Below are 16,685 nucleotides of genomic sequence, written 5' to 3'. Positions count from 1 at the left end.
TACAATAATGATTGGAGGATCTTTAAAATCGCGTGCTAAAGATTCCTACAGAAGAAACCTAAAATATGTATAGTGCTGACAGAGCCTAACCGGGCAATGGACAAGGCTAACAAAAGTGCAGTAGGCGCAGTAGCACCGGTGCCCAGACTTTCACTCCAGAGTTTTCGCTTGTCAATTCCTTGCGTGTGGGGTTTAGAAGGTAGGCCAGCGCCTTGGTCAGCTTCATGTAGCTGAAGTGCTCGTCGAAGCCCACCACCACGGCTCTCACATCGGTGTTGCGCCTGACCCCAGCCCAGTCACCCATACCGCCGCTGACAAGGTCCGGTCCAGGCCCCAGGTAGGGGATGTCCTGGGCATCAAACTCCTGGCTGAGTGCTTTGCCACTGATCAGGTACACCTTGCCGTCCAGCTTGGCGATCTTGCACAGGTAGACAGCGGTGCAGAAGGCGGTGCCAAAGACCTCTTCCTTGTGGACGCTGAAGCACATCCTGGTCAGCTTCTCGGCATACATCTGCCGGCTCTTGGTGCGGTTGTTCGAGTTAGACCTGTTTGCTTGCCCTCTTCAGGCCATTGATGACCTCTGGGACCCCCAGGACCACCTGGTCCTGCACCAGATTACCCAGTCACAGTCAAACCGCACGGAATCCACGGTGTCCGACAGGAGGTTTTTGGCCTCCACCCCTGCCAGTCGCAGGCACTTGGAAGAGAACATGCTCGGGTGTTGGGAAAACTGTACTAAGTTCGTATTGTAGCGCTGCAAAACAGCATTTAACAGTTTCTGGGCGCTGGTAATTTTGGTAGCAAAGGGGGCGGATGTACAAGAAAATAAAGGAGATTTGACAAAGATCACAGAATTTGGTCTAATGAGGAAGCCAAGATTAGAACTCAAGTTTTTTGAATCCTCAGAGCCTTTCCCCGTTTTACTATGGAAAATGTATCAACCACACCCCGCAAGCAAGAGCACGTACCCCTCTCTACCGAAACATTAAGTTGAAACCGGTAAAGTTTTAAACAAACAAGTAAATATGGCATAAATGGGAAATATTCCCGACTACCCTCCTTGTGCTGGCACTGCCACACACCCTCCAATCCTGATTATGAATGACAGGCGCTTCTTCTGCAGCGACAGTTTTGTGCAACCTAGCCTGCTGTGAAGGCCTCCTGTCATTGGTTGGTTGGCCAAGATGAAGGTTGTGATTGGCGATGACTGCCTGCAAGCTGGTTCATTAGCAACCGGCTTGCTGACCTTTTCTGCTTTCACTGTCAAAGCAAGAAGTAAACTTTGCTGCTTAAAGTGCCAGCACAGCATTTCACAACCCCTGCCGATGTACCGGGCAGCTGGAGCTTCACAGACCGCAGAGATCGAGTAGTGATGTGGCAGCGAGGGCTTCAAGTTTTACAGGCCCATAAGTGAACAGCCCAGGATTCACTTTGCTGGATAAGCTGCTCACGCATGGTTGGGTCAGGGAAAACGGAGTTCAGAAGGCGGAATCTCTGGAATTACGTTCCGGTGCATTTTAGAGCGAGACCGCTGTTACCTTACAAGAGAACGCTTAAAGTCAATCGCATGATAGCAACTGTAATAACTTGGTAGGTGTGGTCCCAGAGATCACATTAAAGGATATCTGCGACGTGGCGCCCATGTCAGGTGTGTCACATGCAGTCAGTCGTGGGTTTTTGACATTTCGAGTGGAGATTTTTTTAGCCCAAACTCGCAGTGTAAAAAACATCTCAAGAATCCAGCTTTCTTTGGGCTAAAAAGTCAGAACTGCATTCATGCAAACAGTACATGTGTTTCTCCCACCTACATTCACCCCTCGGTTTCTTTATATATTTCTTAACTTTAACACTGAGCGCGGTGTCCTTGAAGCTAGCGCCCTGCTCAGTTTTAAAGTTTAAAAAAAAAACAAACACAAACACAGCGCAGTGTCCCTGAAGTGGACCCCGCGAAAATTCAACAATAACCACGCTTGTGCAATTGAAGCTGCCCGCGATAAACGCATGCGATGGCTTAAAAAAAAAAAAAAAAGTGCAGCAAGTTATTAAGCCTACTCTGTCACGCCGCCGGTAAGAGATCCAATCCCGCTGGGCGTGGCTAAAAGGAGACAGGGTGGCAACAAGGAGGGATTGACATGCCTTTGGTGCAATCATTGCACTGCCTTTGGCATAGTTCATGACGCCAAACGATTCGCACAAATGAAAACTGAAGGCGGAGCTGGGACACTGCTTCGGAATCCGTATTGATTCCAAGAAGCCCTCTGCATTGCGAGAGCAGCGCATTGCGCAGCTTTCGCCACGGAGAGACCTAAAAACGTCTCCAGCACAGCAATTGGGGTTGTGGTAGAAAAGGACTAGGGGCTACGCTAAAAAAATCTGTAGGAGAGTTTCACTCATGCGGAATCCAACAAGGAGGAGATACAATGAATCCATACCCATTAAAGCATCGGCATTAGAGAGTGCACCTGGGAGTAGTCGCTAAGGGTGGAATGACTGTATGGGGAGGTGGGCTCTAAGCAACAAATCCAGGTTATCTGAAGTGGATAATACTGGCAGTACCGAATCCTAAGCACTCCCAGCTTTGTTATACTAGAAAATTTGAACATCTGCTTCAATTTGTAAATGACTAGGTTAGGATCAACCTCACCCCACTCTAATGGACCGGACTTCACTAAATCAGAGAACACTGCAATTTAACACAACAGCTTTGCACCCATCTGATGGCCTAGAGCAGTGAGGTTGACTGAAAGGTGTTGCTTAGCGCTCTAAAGAAAACACAGAGAGACCCTGAAATGGGCAGACTGGGAAAAGTCGCACCACAACAGTCTCTTGACTGCCAGTTCTGCTCTACCTTCATATTTGGCAGTGCACCAGCTGCTCTTTTGTCCCAGATAGCTCCCGATTTTATATTGGCCCTCCTTCATCCCCTTTTTCACTTCTCTTCCTAACATTTATAACCCATTATCCACCAAATGATTGATGCCCCTCTCCTGTAACTACTTAGCAAATGTTCGTGACTGACCGCAATCTTCAACAATCCATGGCCCCCAACTTTACATTCTTCTCCCCAAGTGTAGCACTCTTTCATCCGTTCTCCTTGTTGGCCTCCTTCATACTCAATTCCTACTGCTTCCCCCCACCTTCTTTCTGTTAGTCTAAAGCTTTACACCAACTTCTGCATAACCAACACATGCATGGACAACACATGCACTTCTACTGAGCAATGTGTATTGTGTACCATCCAGCAGAGCTGGGGTAGTTTCGGCAGGACTGCACACAGTCCGGTTTTCCACTAGTGTTGGAACTAGTCTCCGAGAGGCGCCGAAGCCAAGATTCTCCCCATTTGGGGAGGAAACAACACCCCACCTCTGGGTGTAACTGCCAGTTGTGATCTGCCAGGTGCTGATGGCTGCGCTCATCAGCCCTGGCATTCAAAGAGCCTGCCAGGTGGTTCACTACTAGAAAGATCCGGTGGAGGTCCAGCAATTTACTGAGGCGCTGGGACTCCTGGCTCAGGGTCCATGACCCACCCTGCCCTGTTTGCAGCAGTACCACATGACGGTTGTTTTGACCGTGAGCACCTGTACCAGCCTCCCCTTGATGAACTGAAGAACAAGTTACTTACCTTCGGTAACGCTTTTTCTGGTGGATACAGTATCTGCCTGTGGATTCCTCACCTTGTGACTATCCCCCTGCGCCAGCATTTCACAGAATTTTTCCTAGCTCTCCACACCGACGTGGACGTCATAGTTCCACGGCTCCGCTCGCGACTCCGTATGACGTCATCGGAGCCATAAGAGCCACATCGGCGTGATGACGTCAGTTGCACCCATTTTTTCCGTGCCTCCGAGGCGCACAAGTGGACTGACACAGACTCAAGTATACATAGTACACAATAATTGAACCAATACATACAGCACAAAGTCAAAAAGGAAAGCTAAAAACGTCAGCATTTCCTATAAATGTACTAGAAATAAAATACAATGAATAAACAACCAGCCAGCAAAGGGATCTTTTTAGGTATACAAAGGTGGACAACGGGGAGGCGGGAGGGTCAGTCAGGAATCCACAGGCAGATACTGTATCCACCAGAAAAAGCGTTACCGAAGGTAAGTAACTTGTTCTTCTAATGGATACATCTACCAGTGGATTCCTCACCTTCTGAATAGATTCCCACAGCAGTCCCACTCCCAGAGGAGGGTGTCCACCTATCCTATACCACAAAGTCCTGCAAGACAGAGCGCGCAAAATGGCCCTCCCTCCTCATCTCAGAGTCTAAGCAATAATGCTTTGCAAAAGTATTGAGGGAGGCCCAAGTTGCGGCCTTACAAATGACTGCAACTGGAACACCCCTGGCGAAAGCAGAGGTGGAAGACTTGGCTCTAGTAGAATGAGCCCTAATACCCTCAGGAGGAACCTTACCAGCAAGGGCGTAGCAGATCTTGATGGTTAGGATGATCCACCTGGACAGAGTGCGCTTGTGCACAGCTTTGCCTTTTGAGTGTCCAATACAGCCCACGAAGAGCTGATGTTCCAAACGAGCATCTTTTGTTCTGTCCAAATAAAAGCTCACTGCTCTTTTAGGGTCCAAGCGGTGAAGTCTCTCCTCCTCCTTGAAAGGGTGAGGGGGGAGGATAAAACACAGGGAGAGTAATGAACTGCCCCAGATGAAAAGGAGTAACTACCTTAGGAAGGAAAAGAGCCCTGGTCCCGAGGACCATCCTTTCAGCATGTAAGTTTAAAAACGGGGGTTTTGAACTAAGAGCTTGAAGCTCTCACCCTCTTTGCTGAGGTTATGGCTACAAGAAAGACCGTTTTAAAGGACAACAGCCTCAAAGGGCAACTATGAAGGGGCTCAAAAGGGGACACCATCAAAAAAAGTTAAAACAAGATTAAGGTCCCACTGTGGCATTACAAAGGGAGTAGGTGGAAACCTATTAGTAAGATCTTTGATAAATCTTAAAACAATAGGAGATTTAAATAATGACGGCTGATCTGGAAGACACAGAAAAGAAGATAAGGCTGATAAATAGCCCTTAACCGTGGCCACAGCACAACCCTGCTGAGCCAAGGAAAGAGCAAACAAACACATTAGAAAGATGGGCTTTTAAATCTTCAATGGATCTCTCTCCACACCATTTAACAAACTTAGACCATCTATAGGAATAAACTGACTTAGTGGAGTGTCGCCTGGATGATATCACATCCACTACGTCTGGCGGGAGAGAGAAGGAACTCAGGTTGCCCCGTTCAATCTCCAGGCATGAAGGTGCAGGCTCTGGAGGTGGGGGTGTAGAACCTGCCCCTCCGACTGTGAGAGGAGGTCTGCCCTGAGCGGGAGACGGAGCGGAGGGTGCGACGAAAGGTGAAGTAGATCTGTGTACCACACCCTTCTTGGCCAATCCGGGGCGATTAATATAACTTGGGCCCGGTCTTGGCGAAACTTCCTCAGAACCAGAGGAATCCAGGGTATGGGAGGAAATGCGTAAAGGAGTTGTGAGCCCCAACTAAACTAAAACGCGTCCCCCAAAGCTCCCTGCATCGGAAACTGGAAACTGCAAAATGACGGGCAATGTGTGTTGTCTTGAGTGGCAAACAGGTCCACCCGAGGAGTCCCCAACGTCCGGAAGACATGCTGAACTACCTCTGGATGAAGCCTCCACTTGTGATCGGTGGAAAACTGCCGACTGAGACTGTCCGCACGTACGTTCAGCACCCCGGCCAGATGATTTACCATCAAGCAAATCCGATGGTCCTGACCCAAGGACCAGAGTCACAAAGCCTCTCTGCAGAGACGGTACGACCCTACACCTCCCTGCTTGTTGGCATACCACATCGCGGTAGTGTTGTCCGTCAGGACTTGAACCGAATGACCGCGAAGGGAAGGGAGAAAAGCCTTGAGCGCCAAACGTATCGCCTGCAATTCTAGAAGATGGATATGAGACAATCTTTCCTCTGGAGACCAAAGACCCTTGATCTCCAGATCCCCCAGATGAGCACCCCACCCTAAAGTGGATGCATCCGTTATCACTGTGGCCACCGTTGGAGGAAGATGAAAGGGCTTTCCTTGAGAAAGATTGCCCTCCACACTCCACCAAGACCGGTCCGCTGCAGCTTCTCTGGAGATCCTGACTGACTCACTGAGATCACTGTTGTGCTGATACCACTGCCTGCGGAGACACCACTGGAGCGCCCTCATGTGCCAGCTTGCATGGTTGACCAACAGAATGCAGGAGGCAAACAGACCGAGCAGGCGAAGGACCTTCAGAACTGGAACAACCGCTCCATTGTGAAATAAAGGGATCATCTCCTGAATGTCGAGAATTCTTTGTTGAGGATGAACTGCTCCACACACAGTAGTGTCCAGTACCGCCCCTATGAACAGGTTGCGCTGAGAGGGTACCAGGTGAGATTTGGGCACAATGATTGAAAAACCCAAGTTGAATAACAGATGAGATGTTACCTGCAGATGATGTTGCACCATCTCTGGCGACTCTTTCAGTAGCCAGTCGTCCAGGTAGGGGAAAACTGGAATCCTCGACCTCCTGAGATGGGCAGCCACCACCGCCATCACCTTGGTGAAGACTCTAGGTGCAGTAGTAAGACCAAACGGGAGGACCGCAAACTGGTAGTGTTGCGACCCAAACGTAAAACGGTTACACTTCCTGTGCGACTTCAGGATTGGGATGTGGAAATACGCATCCTGCAAGTCGATCGACACCATCCAGTCTTCTTGCTGCAACGCCTGAAGAACCTGTGCAAGGGTCAGCATCTTGACTTTCTCCTGCTTCAGGTAAAAGTTCAAGACTCTGAGGACCAGGATCGGATGCAATCTGCCGTCCTTTTTGGGAATCAGGAAATACCGGGAGTAGCACCCCTGACCCCTTTTCTGCTCTAGAACCACCTCTATCGCACCTTTTTGAAGCAATGCAAGAACCTCCTTCTGCAGAAGAAGTAGATGGTCCTCTGAGCAAAAACCTTGGCAAGGAGGGTAAGGGGGAGGAAATTCCCGAAAGGGAAGGGCATACCCATTCTCCACAAGTTTAAAACCCAAAAGGTCCGTTGTGACCAATTTCCAACCTTGCAGACAGTGGGACACCCGACCCCCAACAGGTCCTACATGATCCAGGATGGGGGATCTAGGGCTGCTTCCCTGTAGCATCATTGGGGGCTGAGGAGGAGGAGAGATTGCGGCCAGAACCACGTCGACCCCTTTGTCTTCCTCTATAGGACCTATAGAGAGGATTTTGTTGCTGCTGAGGTTGACAGAAGGAGCGAAAGGAAGATCTCCCAAAACCCCTATACTTTTTGAAGCCAAAACCCTTTGACTGGGTCTGCAATCCTAATGACTTCGCAGTAGCTCTGCTATCCTTGAACCTCTGTAAGGCAGAATCCGCTTTCTCTCCAAAAAGCTTTGTCCCATCAAAGGGTAAGTCAACTAGAGTGGCCTGAACATCAAGTGAAAATCCAGAAGAGCGGAGCCAAGCCTGCCTTCTAGTGGCTATGGAAGAACCCATAACTCTGGCCAGAGAATCAGCCGTATCTAGGCCTGACTGAATTACCGCCTAGCTGCAGCTTGAGCGTCAGAAAGAACCTTCATGAAACAACCCTTCTCCCAATCAGGCAATTTGGGGGCCAATTGCTTTAAAGAGTCCATCAAAGCATGAATGTAGCGGCCCAACAAACAAGTGGCATTAGTTGACTGTATTGCCATGCTAGCTGATGAGAAAACCTTTTTAGCTGACTGTTCAATTTACTTTGAGTCTGTCAGCTGGCGCTTGTGGAAAAGCCCCTGAAGATTGTTTGGAGCAGGATGCCTGCACTAAAACTCTGGAGATGGATGAGAAGAAAGGAAGCTCGGATCCCCTGGAGCTACTCTATATCTTCTCGCCACAGCCCTCGAAACAGCAGGCGAAGAAAGTGGCTTGCGCCAAACATCCATAATAGGATCCAAGATGGCCTCATTAAAAGGCAACAGAGGCTCGACAAAAGAGGACGGCGAATGAAGAAACTCGGTCAATAAGTTTGGCTTATATTCAGCCGAAGGCAACTGTAAGTCTAAAAGCTCTGCAGCCTTCTTTGTCACCAAATGGTAAGGAGCCAGCTGTTGAGGCGGAGAAGACCTGGGAGAAGAAAGTTCCTACTCAGGAGTGGTGTCCAATCCGCTTGCCTCCTGAATACCTTCAAACTCATCCATGGAGTCATCCAATTCACCTTCCTCCACTTCTCTGCACGATACAGCTCCTCTTCTATAAGTCTGAGCCTCTCTTCGAGAACAAATCCGTGGACGTGGAGAGCGCGGTGCCGTTGGTGGAGTCGGCTGCGCCGATGGAGTCGGTGGCGTCACACGCGGCACAGCTGGAGCCAGCGCAGAGGGTGGCTCCGACAAAGGCACACAATCCAAACGAGGCCGGGAGGAAGGCTCTCCAGACGGCGCCGGGAACTGCTATGAAGGCGCCATCGGCATGAAGGGCATAAATGGTGCCGGAGCATAGTGTTGTGGCACACCCAAACTAAATGCCATTGGACCCACAGGACCTGAAGGTGCACCAGATGGGAAGGCTGCTCTTTGAAAAACTCCATACATTGCATTTAAAAAATGCAACGGATCCGCCCCTGGAGTCGGGAACTGCGGTTATGGATTCGAACCTGTACCCAGCTGAGGAGTAACTGGAGTCTGAGTCGACGGATCCTCTACTGGATCCACTGGTTCACCTTCAGGCACAGGAGAGAGTTCAGCAACCTGATCCGGCTCGACGTTCGAAGCTGGTGAATCCCTCATCGCCGGAGACTGCGCCGGAGTTACCTTTGGCGAAGGAGACTTCTCCGGAGAGAAACGAGGAGAAGGAGAAGGCGAGACAAAGACCTTACTGCGACGTCGAGGTGAAGGCAACCTCGAAGCCCTACTCTTCGTCGACCGGCGCTGAGACTCATGCTTCCTCTTTTTCTTCTGCCTTCTCGACTTCGACGAATGCAAAGTAGACGACTCCAGCTTCGACTTGTCTTGCTTTCGACCTCCACCTTCCTTCTTCGCCTTGGCCATGAACAGCTTTGCTTCCCGTTCCTTAAGAGCCTTAGGGTTCATTTTCCTGCAACAGGAAAAGTCTTCCACGTCGTGATCCGACGACAGACACCATAAGCAATCTTCATGGGGGTCAGTGATGGACATGTGACCCCCACATTCCCTACACGGCTTAAATCCTGACTTCCTCGACGAAGACATGAGTACTTTAGAAACAGTAACTCACAAGATAACTACAAAGTAACTCTACAACCAAGGAGAGTGCTAGAAAACAGTTACGCGTCGACGGCACAGAAAAAAGGGAACGGACGTCATAACTCATAACGTCGACGTGGCTCTCTTATGGCTCCGGTGACGTCATACGGAGTCGTGAGCGGAGCCATGTAATTATGACGTCTGCGTGTAGAGATAGGGAAAATAGCGTGGAATGCTGGCGCAGGGGGATATTCACAAGGTGAGGAATCCATTGGCAGATGTAGCCATCAGAAGGAAGGCTTTCAGCACCAAGCAGATGGCCCCAAAAGGCTGATACGGAGCCAGATCTCTGCCAGATACCAGAGGCATCTGACCACCACCTTTCCCAAATGGTCACCCCAACCCAGAAATGCTGCATTTGTCACCACTGTCAGCTCTGTGTTAGTGGCAGACCCCTCTCCTGTGCCTACTCAATCGCAGTCCAGTAACTATCACTCCAGATCTTTTGGAGTCTTCTCTGAAATCTGAACATGGTCAGAGAGGTTCCTTTGATGTTGGGCTCACTGGGACTTCAGATGGCACTGCAGAGCTGCAAATGCAGCCCGGGGTCCTCAACCAGCAGGATGTTGTACGAGACCATCAGTCCCAACAGCCCCAGAGGAGACCTCACTGAAATCCATGAGCAAGGAGTAATGATCAGGGTCATAGCCTAAATATTCTGGACTCTTTTTCCAGGGGACAGGCACAAAACCGAACCATGTTCAGAATAGTTCTAATGAAAGGGAGAGTCTAAGAAGGTGTCAGGTATGACTTCAGCACACTGATAGTGAATCTCAAAGAGGACAGGATGTTTGCCATAGTCTGAAGGTGGTTGACAACTGCCTGCGGCAAGCTTAACTTCAACAGCAAACCGTCCAAGTAGGGTAAGACTGGCACTCCGACCTCCGAAGATGTGCTGCCACCACCGCAATCCATTTTTGTAAACATCTGAGGGGCAATCCGGAGACCAAAGGGGAGCAAGGCAAACTGAAAATGCTCCTTTCTCACCACAAACTGCTGGTAGCACAGATGGGCCTGCAGGACAGGTACATGGAAATAAGCATCTTGCAGGCTTAACACCACATCCAGTCTCCAGGTTTGAAGCCAGACAACATGTGTGGCCAGTAGGAGCATTTTTCCTTTCAGAGGAAGACATTTTGACAGGTCCAAAAATAGGATGAAGGCCTCGGTCATTCTTGGCCACCAAAACGCAAACCACATCCTACATGTGGCACGGGCAACCTCTTGATAGACCCTTTGACCAAAAGGGCTTGCACTTCCTCTGCCAAAAAAGAAAGAGGGTCCTCCATCAGTCATTGGGTGGACGGTGCAGTGGTGCAGAAAGGAAGGGCTGGGCATAGTCCTTCTGAACAATTTGCAGTACCCACCTGTCTGATGTTATGGCCTGCCAACCTGGCAAGAATCAGTGATGCTGTTCAGTATGGCTAAAAGTTAGTGGAATAAAGGAGAGGGGCACAGAGTGTAAGAGTGCAGTATTGTGGACTGTCGTACAGTAGAATGTCGCAAATTGGCCCAGAGTATACTGGCCTCCCGTGCAGTGGTTTTGGGTAGCCCGGCCTCCCGTGCAGTGGTTTTGGGTAGCCCGGCCTCCCGTGCAGTGGTTTTGGGTAGCCCGGCCTCCCGTGCAGTGGTTTTGGGTAGCCCGGCCTCCCGTGCAGTGGTTTTGGGTAGCCCGGCCTCCCGTGCAGTGGTTTTGGACAGAGGGCGGCAGAGCGGAGGTGGCGAAGGGCAGAGCGGAGGTGGCGAAGGGCAGAGCGGAGGTGGCGAAGGGCAGAGCAGCATCAAGTTAGGTGAGGGAGAGTACAGTGTTGTAGAGCAGCATAGAGTGCATTAGCGTAGACTACATTGGCAAAAAAAGACAGAACAGTAGCATAGTGTTATAGAATGCACTGATAGAGTAGACTGGTGTAGAGTGCAGTGACAGAGTAATGGTTTGAGGTAAGTGGTGTAGAGTGCATTGGCGTACAGTGGGTGGGGTGAAGTAGTTTAGAGTGGAGTGGCGCAGAATGGCTTCGAGTACATTGGTGTAGGATGCAGTGGTGCAGAGTAAATTAAAGTGGCTTAGAGTGTATTGGATTAGAGTGCAGTAGAGTGGTGCAGAGTAGAGTGTAAAGGCATAGAGTGCAGTGTTGCAGAGTAGAGTGTCATGCTGTAGAGTAAAGTGGCACAGAATACAAAGGAGTGTAGTGCAGTGGCGTAGGGTAGAATAGGGTGGCGCAGAGACATAGACTGCAATGGTGTAGAGTATAATGGTGTATAGTGGCATTAAGGAAATTGGCGTAGAGTGGTGCAGATTAGAGTACAGTGGCGTAGAGTGGTGCACCACTGATTGCAGTGGTGTAGAGTGACAGAGCAGAATAAAGTGCGGTGGCACAGAGTGCAGGGACATAAAGTAGAAAGTTTCAGAGTAGAGTGAATAGAGAGGAGCAGAGAAGCATGGAGTTGAGTGGTGCAGGGTAGAGTGCATTGCCGCAGAGTACACTGTCGTGGAGTGGAGTTGTCTGGAGTGGTGTAAAGTGGATTATGCTTGGTGTGGTAGCGCACTGCCTTTACAGACGACACATTTTCGGATGAAATGTCCATTAAACTTGCACAGGAATACCGTTTCACTCATAAAATTATACAGCGCACAAATGATAATGTGTGGAAATGCCATCACAGTGTACTGATTTGTTTTGATCTCATTTAAATATTTGTTTCCCCATGCACTTCAGAATTACCAAAAAATGTGCTTCATTTGTACTTTCCTAATTCGGATGTATTCTGAAATATCCGAGTAGTTAATTTACAGACGTTTAAATCTTGTGTGCTAGAAAAAATATTACATCCTACAGCCTTTCGCCAGCACACTTCCAGTACCCAGCATAATTGTCACACAAATTCTCGCACTTTTGAAGTCAGAAAAAGTAAACCCCAAGCTCCCTTGAAGACAAAGCCTGGCATTTGACCTCCGTTTCTGAATGCACAGCAAAAAGGAGAAGAACAAGATGCAAAGGCCTGTTTACAGAAAGGAGCACTGGTGTTAGAATGAATACAAGGGGCTCTTGTAAACAGGCTATCCTCCTCGGAAGGAATGAACTCAAGCTAGAGATCCTAAACAAATAAAGCCAATGGTAAGCAATGGTCGGAATACGTTCCCAGGGAAGCTTTCTGAAAGTCACCAAGATGTATTCAGAAAATTATGCTGTCTGGTAGGCTTTGACCTAAAAACGAGATGGAGGAAGGTGAAAGAGGGCTCGTTTTATAGCATCTCAATTTTTTTTTACTGTAGTTAGTTTCGTGCACAGGATTACATTTCCACCGACTGTAAACACAACTGTGCATCTTCAAAACAAGTGACAACTTGAGAGAACACGGATATAGGCCGAGTCTGGGGAGAAGTTAACAATTAACAGAGTTGATTACTTAATCGAGATATTCTTTGCAGTTATTTTAGGTTGCGGTCTCGGGAAGGAAAGGTATAACGGAGAGGCACTTGGGGAGAGGCCAGAAATTGTGCCGGTGAAAATTCTCAGACACATTACAATGGAGGCTTTGTTGATACCGAATGCATGATTGAAAGAAAGCGTCGGCGTGCAAGTTTAAACGTGTATTTGAAAGCTGCACCTTAAGGTACAACTGTCAACTTGTATTCAAAACCGAAAACGCATTCCAAAATAATCTGGGAGATATGCAATCGATTCAATGGATAACTTAATAGCCCTCTTTAGGAAGCCCTGGTTCTGGGCAATGTTGGAGTTTTATTTTAATGTGATCTCCAGGTTTCCCTGCCTGTAACACAAGCACTGGGATAAGCACTGTGGTCGCATTTTAATAAATAAAATATAAACAGAGATTGTCATGTTACCGCTTGGATTTAACAAGACAAAACAAAGGACTTTTGGGGGATGTCCTTTCTGATGGATATGTTGGCTCACGGCTGTTTCGTTACTTGGATCCCTTCCGAGGTACCAGGCTGGATCTGGAAAAATACAGCCATTCCTCGCAGCAGTGTTAGGTGGCGCTGATTGACTATGACAGCAAGGGCTCACTGCTCCACCGGAAACAACGCATCACCTGCTATACGTGGCTCTACACAAGCTAGTGACGTCAGCTCCGGCCAATTTCTACTCCCCACCCTCACCTATTCAGATTAAGGACATTAAAGTGGATGAAGCCAAGAAGAGTACAAATTTAAACTTATAAAAAAGGGGGCTTATGGGGGAGGAGAAATTAATCTGCAGGAGTTACACCCATCAGAACCTTACCGATAAGTAATATACTCTTCTCCAATATGACATCCCAGACTCCGTTTTAAAACTTCCATAGCATAACGAATGTCAATGTGTTCCACACCACATCCCTGGAGGAAGGAGCACTTAATTGTAAGGAATGGGCTTTCCTTAAAATTAGAAGCAATGGTTTACCGTTTTGGTTCTTTAAAGAGCAATAATCAGCATTTTAACTGAAAGGAAACAAGAAGTTAGTGTCCTTACGGAAAGCTTTCACGACTTAAATGTGCAGAAGTGGAAACGAGAAAAGCAAATTGATGCATTAAAGAAATACCTCCAGAACAGTTAAATCAAATGAGAGTAGGCCAAGCCTTGATCAAGCATCAACACTCTGCTCTTCTCTGAAGCCAAGTCCATACAGAAAGGCTTTTTTACTGGATCAACTCGTATAAAGGAGATTTATTGTGTCACCTAGGGCTACCTACAATCTAGCTGGGAACACCACGCCGGCTGTGCTCCACAGCTTGCAAACTCTTTCCTTGACCCCCCGTCAGGGTTTTCACTTTTTTGAACTAGGACAGGAATAACACCAGGAAAAAGAAAATGACATGATGGCCCAAAAACAAAATGATCACTGACCGACAGCAGGTGACAGGTCATGCCCGAGCATTCAGATAAGGTTAGGAACTGGTGGAGTAGAGAAGAGGCGTAAGAAAACTTACTCTGTCAGCCTATGTCTTGAGTATTGATCTCGGGAGGTGAAGCTGCGGTCTCTCAATGATGTCTTAGCCACAAAGATTTCTTTACTCCTCGTAGGGCCCTAAAAGATGCACAACTAATTGAAACCTACCTGCAACAACCACCTTTTGCCAACCATGCCCTTCCCATCATATTGCACGTCAATCAATTTAGATTGTACATCAGAAGAAAAGCGCAGTCATCAAGCAAGTATGTTGAAAAACCATTGCACCCCTGTTGACTGTATGCAAGCCAATTTGCACGACCTGTTTGGATGTGTCTTTTTTTCCATCTTGTCCTGCAGTGGTTTTTTAAGAGGAACTCTAAGGTGATCAAGGACTGAGGGCATCTAAAGCAGATAGTTCTCATAGGGCAAGAGTGAACATGTCTTAAGACAAATAGAGGGAGAGGATTCCCAATAAGTAGGGTTAGCAGGTCTAGTGATATATTTCAATTTGGAAAAAGACACCTGAATTAATATTGAGAGAGTGGACAAATAATGTCGATCATATAAGGTCAGACAATGCTGCTTGGAAATCTCTCAATGTAGGACATGTTCAATCTTCAACTGTTCTACTTGAGATTCTCGGACCACTAATAATCAATCTAAGAATTTATTTGATATCACTGTAGATATAGAAGATGTCTTCTACTAAGAATCTAGAGCAACGTTGAGTCTTTTTTTTATAAATGTTAAATAATTGCAACACATTGCATTTGTTTAGCTGATGCCACGGCCGCAGGGTCTGGGAAGATGGACTCTGGGTAGGTATCAAACTCACTGACATGGGATACGTACACCAATAGCACAGAGTATGAGAGACGGGGGTAAGCAAAAATTGTCTCATTCCAAATCATTGGCCATATTTATTTCAAAAGTATTAGGTTAAATTAAGTTATTAAAGTTAAGAGTCGAATAAATCTATGTTTTTAACTGTCTCTTCCATTGATACTTCTGAGACGCAAGGATATTTGTTCTCTTTTAAGTTAAATTGAGATCTCTGCCATCAAGTTGGCAATGTTGCTGATGACGCAGACTACAACTTCAATTGGTAAAATACCAAAGGTGCCAGCTTTCACGACTGCTTAACAACAGTCTTCAGTCTCACCAAGAGACCTGCGCGACTCAACACCAATAGTACCAGGTGGTATACAGTCTCCATTAGAATACAAGGTATGCCAAAGGGATGAGCATCAAACATGTCCACTAGAGTCTCATTCAAGGCTTGTGTTTAGGCTGCAAAAGCTCCAGTAAAAGGGTCACATAAGTATCACTGAGTTTTACAGCAGGGAGCTATTCTGCAGTATAATAGGTCTCAATCTCTTTAAGCTGCAGTGTGGAGATTGGTCCTCTTTTCGGTTATTATACTGGATTTCAAAAGGGTTCTAGTTCAAGACCTTGAAACCGTTGACATTTACGGAAGCCATTAAAAAAAGTTCGCTTTTTAACATCAATGCCTTGGCTTGCATGTTTATTGAGGGAGGGCCACATAAGGCTGGGTCTTTCATCAAGTATAATGATCTTTGACCAACAAGCAGGGTGGCATGGCTTACCAGACTTATGCCTAGTTATTTTGGTGGTAACATTACCGAAAGTCCGAATGGAAAAACACAAAACTATCAAACACTGATGTAGTCTTATTGGCTTCAATCTCTCATCAGTGGAGCCCTGAAAAAAGTAGGAAAACCTGACCTGTAGATAAGATTTTATGTTTGTTGTTTATACATGATACAAAATGTAATAAAGATTGTTTAAAAAAAAACAGCACTGTACATAGCTGTTAGTGTCACGTCCAGTTAAACTGGGAGACACCGGTGCCAAACCCAACCCATGCCACAGGACAATTCTGAGGGAAATATGGCTACCATGTTTTTTGGATTCAGCCTGGCATCAAAGAAAGAGTTGAAGAACCAAAGGAACACTGCTAGAACTAGCCCTGCAAATCTTCTGAGGCCAGAGTCCAACAGGAATCTGGGTGAACCCTCCCAGTTGAACTAAGGTGTTTTGATGAAACAGATAAAATGTTTGTGGGATTTGAGTGTCAGAGCATTTTTATTCTTACTTTTCATGGTGACAGAGTTCCTGTTTGTGGGAGAATCTCTATAGAAAGGTCTGGGTTGAGGAACGGAGAAAATTGGTAATGGGCTCTGTTTTCATTCGGCAATCGTTAACAAAATCTCCAGGTTTTAGAGTCCCAACTATTGTTAAGGAATGCAGTAATCAATCATTCGCATATAAAGCAAACATTAGCTAACTCAACAGGTTTGGCAAGCCTGATGTAATGGCTTTTTTTGCACAAATGCCACAAAACAAAAAGGAAACATGCTAATCCCGAAACATGTGGGTCATATGCTGCCAAGTAGAATTTAGGATTAAAAAATAACCATTACATGTAATGTTACTAGCACAGAACGGGTGCTTCCTAGAGGACAACTATCATTATAACAGGAATATAAACCCT

The 16,685-nt window shown here is 47.2% G+C and overlaps 1 protein-coding gene and 1 pseudogene across 3 annotated transcripts in view; both read right to left on the bottom strand.

Annotated features, from left to right (window-relative positions):
- The window catches only part of NCOA3 (nuclear receptor coactivator 3), a 449,566-nt gene that overhangs the window by 344,886 nt on the left and 87,995 nt on the right, over positions 1-16,685 (bottom strand). The gene's annotated exons all lie outside the window — the stretch shown is intronic.
- LOC146812420 (phosphoglycolate phosphatase pseudogene) lies at positions 107-712 on the bottom strand (annotated as a pseudogene).

Source organism: Triturus cristatus, chromosome 7 (genome assembly GCF_964204655.1).
Source record: "Triturus cristatus chromosome 7, aTriCri1.1, whole genome shotgun sequence".
Lineage (NCBI taxonomy): Eukaryota > Metazoa > Chordata > Amphibia > Caudata > Salamandridae > Triturus > Triturus cristatus.
Note: the sequence above shows the minus strand (reverse complement) of the source record. Positions and strands in the feature narration are given on the sequence as shown.